General features: G+C 43.3%; 1 long non-coding RNA gene across 1 annotated transcript in view; it reads right to left on the minus strand.

Moving 5' to 3' along the window:
- The window catches only part of LOC143271008 (uncharacterized), a 28,437-nt gene extending 24,687 nt beyond the window's left edge, over positions 1-3,750 (minus strand). Inside the window, exon 1 of the long non-coding RNA XR_013048258.1 lies at positions 3,656-3,750. This is a non-coding gene — a long non-coding RNA (uncharacterized LOC143271008). The remainder of the gene's footprint in view (positions 1-3,655) is intronic.
- Positions 3,751-8,579: the final 4,829 nt, after the last annotated feature.

Below are 8,579 nucleotides of genomic sequence, written 5' to 3' on the forward strand. Positions count from 1 at the left end.
CTCAGCAGCCATCTTTTTACATGTGTATACATCCAAACTCAGGTGCTTATGACTGTTCATCAAGCACTTGGTGACTGAGCCATCTTCAAAGCCCAGTCGCTATGTATGGTATGGATGAATGAACCCATTCTGTTTCAGAGACCCCTGATGTGATATTCAAATGTTTGAAAGTCCCCACACAATTGAAAATCAGCTTGAGAAGGAATTGGAATGTGTTGTGGGTTGGTTACAGTATGGAAAAGTGCAGGGGTTGTAGTTTCCTTCAAACACTAACATTTGGGGGTGAATTTGCTTCAGTCTATCAGCCGTGTTCTTTTAGTCTAAGCTGAGTTTTATTTGAAGGATGTGAATGCAACAGACTGGAATACTATCATTTGAATCTCACCTAACTACCCAGACCTGCAAATGTGACACGCTAATTAATCTACTAGGCCCCCCTTTTTGAATCTGTGGAACTGGGATAGAGTACCTGCCGCAGGAGCCATAAAGAAAAGAAATTAGTCCATGATCCTACCCCAGCCCGGGTCTGGTTGATATCCATGGCGCATGATACCACCAAAAGCTGTGCAAATACCTGGAGTCTGGGCCATTCCCTGAGGCCAGGTGGGAATCTGAAGGTCATGCTGCAGCGGGGCCATACAGATCTGAATGGCCGGTACTGCCACAAGGCGCCATGGTGACATCTGGGCCCAGGCTGCTGTCAAGGGCCATGTCTGGGTCTGTGGTCCTACAGCAGCCAAGGTCTGTGTTGATGTCCACAGCTCCTGATACCATCAAAGGCTATGCTGATGTCAATGGTCTGGGCTGCCACGTGGGGCCATGTTGGTGTCTGAGGGCCATTCCACTCTGACTCAGGGGCCATGCTGATCTGCTTGGCCAGTGCTGCCACCTGGGGCCAGGGTGACATCTGAGCCCAGGCTGCTGCCTGGGACAGTGTCTGGGTCCACGGTCCTACTGCAACTGGTATTTGTGTTGATATCCATGGCCCAAGTTGCCACCAAAGGCCAAATGGATGCTTGGGGTCTAGCCGTAGACTTGTGGCCATATTGGTCTCTGAGGGCCATGCCACCACTGGGCCATGCTAATCTGAGTGACCTGTACTGCCACATGGGGCCATGGTGTTGCCTGGGTCCAGGCTGCTGCCTTGGGCCATGTCTGGGTCTATGGCCCAATAGCAGCCAGGGTCTGGGTTGATACTGTGGCTCCAGTTTCCACTGGGGGTTGTGCAGATGCTCAGGGTCTGGACAGCCACCTGAGACTATGTTGGTGTCCAAGGGACTTGCTGCCACCAGGGCCATGCTGATCTGGGTGGCCCGTGCTGCCACCAGGGCCATGGTAGTATCTAGTGGAGATGATGCTGAGGCCCATGTCTGGGTCTGTGTTCCTGCTGCAGCTGGGTTCTGTGATGATGTCCATGGCTCTTATTACCACAAAGGGGTTATAGGGAACCATGCATGTCAAAAGCAGAGGGCCGTGCGGAGCTGGCTCTGCTCCTTACTGGTTCGGGGATAGCTGGCCCTGCCCCTGCCCCTCGCTGGTCACTACAGCAGGAGAGCTGGTTCTTCTCCCCATAGGAGAGCTGCCCCCTCCCTGCTGCTGCACTGGGGAGAGATGGCCCCACCCCTCACGGTAGGCCTAGGAGAGCTGGCTCTGCCCCTCACTTGAGAGGGTTGGTCCCAATGGCCTGGACTGACCCGCTGAACTACCACACAGACCCACATCCTGGGCCTTGGGTTGGCCCACTCTAACATCTACCCCATCTGTGACCTGCTAAAGTGGTGAAGGGATTGGTCCCGAGGACTCACAAAAACAGGATCTCCATGACTCAGAGCAACAGCAGGCGATCCAAGAGGAGTTTTGGTGAGGGTCCAGTGATGATGGTGTGCCAGAGGTCTTGAACCAGACTTGTGACTCATTGCAATGAACATTTTGTATGTGGGGCTGATTGGAAAAAAGCAGTATACTGCATGACACACCGCAGCTCTTGATGCCACAAGGATGAATGAAAAGGGGTTGGAAAGATGAAAGAGCAAGGTCATTTTTGTTGTTGTTGTTGTTTAGTTTTTAATTAATTTTCTGGTCTTTTTTGTTGTTGGTTTTTTTGTTTGTTTGTTTTTTGGTGGGAGGGCATGCTGCAGGAATGAGGGGCAGTCCTGGAACTTGCTTTGTAGTTCCAGGCTGGCCTGGAACTCAGAGATCCACCTGCTTCTGTCTCTGAGTGCTGTGATTAAAGGTGTGTGTCACCACCGCCCTGTGATTCCCCCTCCTTTTTAATTTATTCTTGTGTCTTTCACATCATGCAAAGGTTGCAAAGGCAGAGGGTGGATAGGAAGAGACGGGGAAATGAATGGGATGGAGATACATGGTGTGAAAGATACAAAGAATATTAATAATTTCTTAATTTCTAAAGTTGCTGCCAGTTTTCTGAGGCTAAATTTCCTCAGTGACCACTAGGTGGCATTAAGGTTAGTGAAAATACACCGTGAAGGCCTTTATTATTTCTACCAGTAAATATCTGTGATGACAGGTAATTTCAAGCACTTTGTCTTAAGCCTCGATTTAATGGCTAAGAGGTTTGCATTATTTTGTATTGAAAAATACTGGAACAGATCCTATTTGATTCAGCTACATTTCCATTATGCTTCCTGCTCCTTTTGCTCTTCGTCTTCCTCTAAATGAGAAAGTTATTGCTGAGTGTTCTGAATGGCACTGCTAACTATGTGGCCATAGGAGCCACTCAAAGCATGCAAAGCCCTGAAGAGAATGTCAGTTCTGTGTTTGCAGTCTGCTGGACTGACAGTGGCAACAGGCCAAGCCCCACCGTGACCCAGAGAGAAGGCTGCAGAGCTGCCTAAGATGGAAGCTGAAGACAACTGGATAGTTCTCAACATGAAGCAGATAAATGCATAAAGAGCCTGGTGTGCCAGCAGGGAGCCCATCCATTTCCCTACTCTGCTCAAAAATGCTGCACTGGGGGAAGGAGACTGTTATTACATTTGTAGGATGTAGTAATTAAGCAACAGAATACAAATATAAGTAAGCTCCTCAGTGACAGTGTGGTAGATGTGAAAATTAAGTCTTACCTTGTCTTGTTGGTTATTAAAGTATTAATCTGTGACTGTGTTATTAAAAATATTGTGGAGGACCTAGTAGAACAGAACAACTTGATTGTTAAGTAAACTTGGAGGGGTTGAGTGAGTTAATATGCAAAGAGGTATCATAAAATTTCACTGAAGGGGAAATCCTGGTGATTTTTCAGGATGGCAATGAGTCTTAACTGGGGAACTGTCAATTTGTCAATAATTTTCTAGTCTTTGGGGTGAATTGTTAAATAGTGCAGATTGCCTTTAACTGTGAACCCTACAAGGGAAATAAAGTTATGTACATGTTGTCTGCAGATTACTAAGTTAGACCACAGTGTCTACAATATAGTATGTGTTCAATAAATGTTGGTATACGATGATGAGATATCCAGTAAATTAGAGCAAATAGATGAATCCTGTTGGGAATCACTGAAAGGAGTTTATAATTAACAGAGTAGTCTGCTCATACCTGGACACTATCCATCTGTTCCAAACACAGGAGGATGTCACATTCAAATAAAAACATAGAAAGAGATAAAAGACAAAGTCAAGTTTAAAAATAAGGCAGATACCTGAAATAAACCAGAAATGAAGCATCATCATAACAGGAGAAGCTGCAGAGACTACTGTCTGGCTCCCCAGGTGAGAGCCAAGCAATAGAGCTGGGTCTTGTTCCTATGACAACCAAAGTCAACAGAACCCTGGGAAGTGCAGCTTTGGGCCCTGGCCTGCTGCTCGCCTTTAACTTCCAAAGATCTTTTCCAGAATGAGTAAGAAGCCCGCCACAGTTGACATGCCAAGCTGTTTGCCTTCTAAGCTTAGGGAAGCGCTTTTTAGTTTTAAAAAGCATATTGAAAATGGAACTATTACTCATGGAAATGATTCAGACAGGGCAAGCTCCCAGACACTACGGGAGAAAACAACCCCCAAACTAGGCTAGACATAAGTTAGAAATAACAAAGAGGTGAGTGAGACACTTTCTGTTGTTGCTCTCCCGTCTGCGAAACAAAACTAGAAACCAGAAATTTACCGAAGGGGCATGGAATCCGAGTGAGGGGAACCAATTCCGTGGCTAAAAGTTTGGTAAAGTTTTGGAAGTTCTTCTCTTAATAGTCAGACAGGAAATACTCTAGGTTTCGTGAGTCACAAAGCCCTTCTTCAAAGTGTGGTGCCAAAGCTGCCATAGCTGACTATGGAAATGGCCATGGTCCTTTGGCTTAGTAAAATCTTATTCCCTCAGCAAGACTTGGAGCATGAGCTAGACTGCTAGCCCTGCCTGTAGACTGGACTTTCCCAGGAGGAGGGTAGATGCTATTTATGCCAGCTTCTCTACACTCTTGAACTGGGGCTTTCTCTCCTGTAAACAGATTCAAAGCCAGATACTGTGATTAATCTTTTGTAAGCCTCCATGCTGGCCAACTTCTTTAAGAAGACTACTTCTTATGTAGTCTTATGTTACAACTTCTCTAATTAGACCAAGGCAGGTACTGTGGGCTTTGGAGTGTTTCTGTTTTCCTAAGGTGACTCTGCATATCTGTTTCAGTTCACTGAGAGTTTAACTCCTTGACTGTATTAATTTCTCAATACAGGCTGGCACGTGGCTCCTTATTTCCAAGTTTTACAGAGAGTTCTTATTTTTTAACTATATGCCAAGCCTCATGCTGTGTTTCTAGCAAAATAATATAGCAATTGGTGTTTGAGTTGCTTATTTTTCCCAGTAAATACCTCTAGGAAAACAAGTTTCTATTTTTTAGTGGACTGGGGCCCTCCTTGTAACCACCTGTAATATAGATACACCTTCAATTGATTGCACATTTTAAACAAACCCATGTTAAAAAGGGCCCTCTCCCTGTTCCCAGGAACTAGTTCACTTTCTCTTCTGATTGGTGACTAGCTGTGTCCTGCACTACTTAGTTACCTACCTTTTCTGTAGGAGAGGTAATTTCCTGTCTCAAACAATATGGTGGTTGAATTTAGTAACTGGCATCTGAATGTGAGAACAAGTCTGAGCCCTACTGAGTCATGATCTGTATTTCAACAAGATCTTTAGATGACTCATCATTGTTAAAGTTTTAAAGTACTTTCTCTGGCATATATTGTGCCTCAATACTATTTTTAATGTCAATTTTGCCTCTAGGTGGCAAAATTAGGCAAAGGAGGGAAGTCTGAGATATCAGGTGTAATTTCTAACATACTCTTGTGTCAGTGGTGAGGGCATGAGGGTACATGGTGACTACTCACTGTGGCCATTTCCAAGTCTAGTTGTCTCCTTGTTAATTCATTGAGTTAAGATATTTAGAACACCAAAGTAAAATTCTAGTTCACCAGCAAACTGATTGTCTAGAGATGTTTTACATTTCTTTTCCTTGGTGTGCTATGAGATTCTTTCTCTTTTCTATTTTTAAAATAAAATATTGATGATATGAGATGAGTCTTTCTTGACGCTTTCAGAAGAAACTGAAACTTTCCTTCTAATTTTGGATTTGACAAAACTCACCACGTATGGGTATTGTCCTCATGCAGTGATCCCATGTGAGTACATGTGACCAGCTTCCCCTACAAGACTCAAAGGGGATCATAAGACAGAGGTGAACGTTCTTTGTGAGCAAGGATCTAGAGCTATAAAGTGGTCTAGTGGTTTTGGAGACTGAAGATAGATTTGATTCTTGTTTTACCGGATCAAGCATGTATTTCTTTGGGTAAGCTAGTTTTTCCCAAAGACTGATAATGTAAAACAAAATCAGTTACTGTGTTTTTAGGATGGGGAACCAATAATTTGAACTTAAAATCTTCCTAGACCCCTGGATTGCCCAGCCAATTTTGAAAACAGTAAACAAAGTCTGTGTCCCTCAGTTCCCACATGTGTGAAATGGTGCCTCTAATGGGTTCTTCAAATAGCTGTTGAGAACAACCCATGAAACCACAAGTGTGAAATGCTTTATAAAGGTTAGAGATGTCTAGAAACATAGTGACAATTTCTATTGCAGTGACTTGTTTATTAGTTGTGTTACAAAGAAAAGATATTGAAAGTTTTCAGAGAAAGAAAAGAGAAGTCATTGGAAGTAGGGACAAGTGATAGAGTTCAGGGCACATGGCGGTCGCATGTTTTTTACAAATAAGGATCTTTATAGCATATGCTGACTGATCACTAGGACTGTTAACCCTACTCACCCTAGAAAGTCAAATATCTCCTGAGGAATAGAGAGAATCTATTCAATTCTGTATTCCATCTATTTCATATTGTCTGTCTTGGAATACTTGTTAAGAGATGCAAAGATGTGTTGTAATTTTTTTGTGTTGTATTTGTTTAAGTCTTTAAAGCTATGCTACTTTGCCTGTCTAAAACACTTAATTGGTCTAATAAAATGCTGAATGGCCAATAGCTAGGCAGGATAGAGAAATAGGTGGGGCTGGCAGGCATAGAAAATAAATAGGAGGAGAAATCTATGCTCGCTTGAGAGGGAAGAGCTAGGAGTGAGAAAAGGAGAAGGAGAGGAGGACTCCAGGGGCCAGCCACACAACCAGCCATGTAGTAAGAAGAAAAGAAAGATATATAGAATAAAGAAAGGTAAAAAACTCAGAGGCAAAATGTAGTTAAAGAGAAATGGGATAATTTAAGTTAGAAAAGCTTGCTAGAAATAAGCTAAGTTAAGGCCAGGCATTCATAAGTAAGAATAAGTCTCTGTGTATTTATTTGGGAGCTGGGTGGTGGGCCCCCAAAGAGAAAATAAAACTACAAAAGTCAGCTTCAGGTTTTAGGGAACCTAGCATACTAGTTTGTTCTTCAGTTTTACCTGTGATACCTAGAAGGGCAGCCAGGAAAAGTGCTTAACTAAAAGAAAACAACAGTATTTTCAACTAGATGACAACTTGTCAAGAGTTCAAAGAAGGCTAGGAAATTGTGTGTGTATGTGTGTACACATAAGCACACATATGTATTTATTTTCTTCTGAAGTTGCCATAAATTTACAAAAACCTGCAACTGATGCATGCCAAAGTTTCTTCTTTTGCTGTTTTTACCTTTGTCTTTCTCTTTGCTTCTCACACTCTTTTTATACATTTACCCTCATGCCAACTTTGATGCCCAGGCTTCAACTTGTAGGAAACCACATGCTTTTCAAAGTCATGGCAATCCCTGGCTCCTTACCAAAGGATGAGATTATATGCCACTGATGTAGTTAGTCATTGCATCTCCAGAAAGTACCAGTCACAAGACAAACAAATCTCACTGCTTCTAAGTTCTTGTTGTTTAAATCAGATTGGCTAGTTTTATGTCAGCTTGACATAAGCTACAGTCACTGGAGAGAAGGAAACCTCAGGTGAGAAAATGCCTCAATAAGATTGAGTTATAGATGGAATCTCAGAGTTGTTTTGATTTGCATTTTCCTGATGGCTAAGGATGTTGAACATTTCTAAATGTTTCACCCAGCAAATGATGGAAACAGATGCAGAGACCCACAGGGAATCATGCTGAAGAGAGGGAGGAAGAATTATAGGAGCCAGAGGGTCAAGGACATCACAAGAAAATCCATGAAATCAACTAACCTGGGCTCATAGGAGCTCACAGAGTCTGAACCGACAACCAGGGAGCCTGCATCGGACTGACCTAGGCCCTCTGAATATATGTGAGAGTCGTATGGCTTGGTCTTCTTGTGGGACTCCTGGCAGGGGAATCAGTGGCTGTCTCTAATTTTTTTTGGCGTTTGGGACCCTACTTCTCATACTGGGTTTCCTTGCCCAGCCTTAATACAAGGGGAGGTGCTTAGTCTTACTGCAACTTGATATGTCATGTTTTGTTGATATCCCGGCCCTTTACTGAATAGAAATGGAGGAGGATTAGATTTCAGGGGATGGGAGGAGGAGAGAAGGGAGGGGAAACTGTGGTCAGGCTGTAAAATAAATAAATTAATTAGAGAGAGAAAGAGAGAGACAGAGAGGCAGAGAGAGAGACAGAAAGACAGAGAGACAGAGAGAGAGAGACAGAGCTATGGGCACACCTGTAGGGCATTTTCTTAATTAGTGATTGATAGGAGAGGGCCTAGCCCTTTGTGGGTGGGGCTACCCTTGGGTTGGTGATCCTAAGTTCTATAAGTAAGCAGTCTGGCAAGTCAGAGGGTGTAAGCCAGTAAGCAGCTCCCCTCCATGACCTTTATATCAGCTCCTGCCTCCAGGTTCCTGCCCTGTTTTGAGTTCCTGTCCTGATTTCCTTCAGTGATGAACAGTGATGTAGAAATGTAAGCCAAATAAACCCTTCCCTCCCCAAGTTGCTTTGGTCATGGTGTTTCATCACAGTAATAGAGACCTTAACTAAGACACTGATGATATATTTTCTTGCTATTTCTGTATTCCACACTTTCTCTTTTATAAAATGCCCCTTCCTTCCTTCCAGGAATGATGAAGGTAAATAAAAGTGGAGAAGGGAAAGGGAAACAGCATTCAGCATCTTTATGTTGTGGACAAATTATCAGGCTTTCCATGGGGAAAGAATTATCATTA

Source organism: Peromyscus maniculatus, chromosome 1 (genome assembly GCF_049852395.1).
Source record: "Peromyscus maniculatus bairdii isolate BWxNUB_F1_BW_parent chromosome 1, HU_Pman_BW_mat_3.1, whole genome shotgun sequence".
Lineage (NCBI taxonomy): Eukaryota > Metazoa > Chordata > Mammalia > Rodentia > Cricetidae > Peromyscus > Peromyscus maniculatus.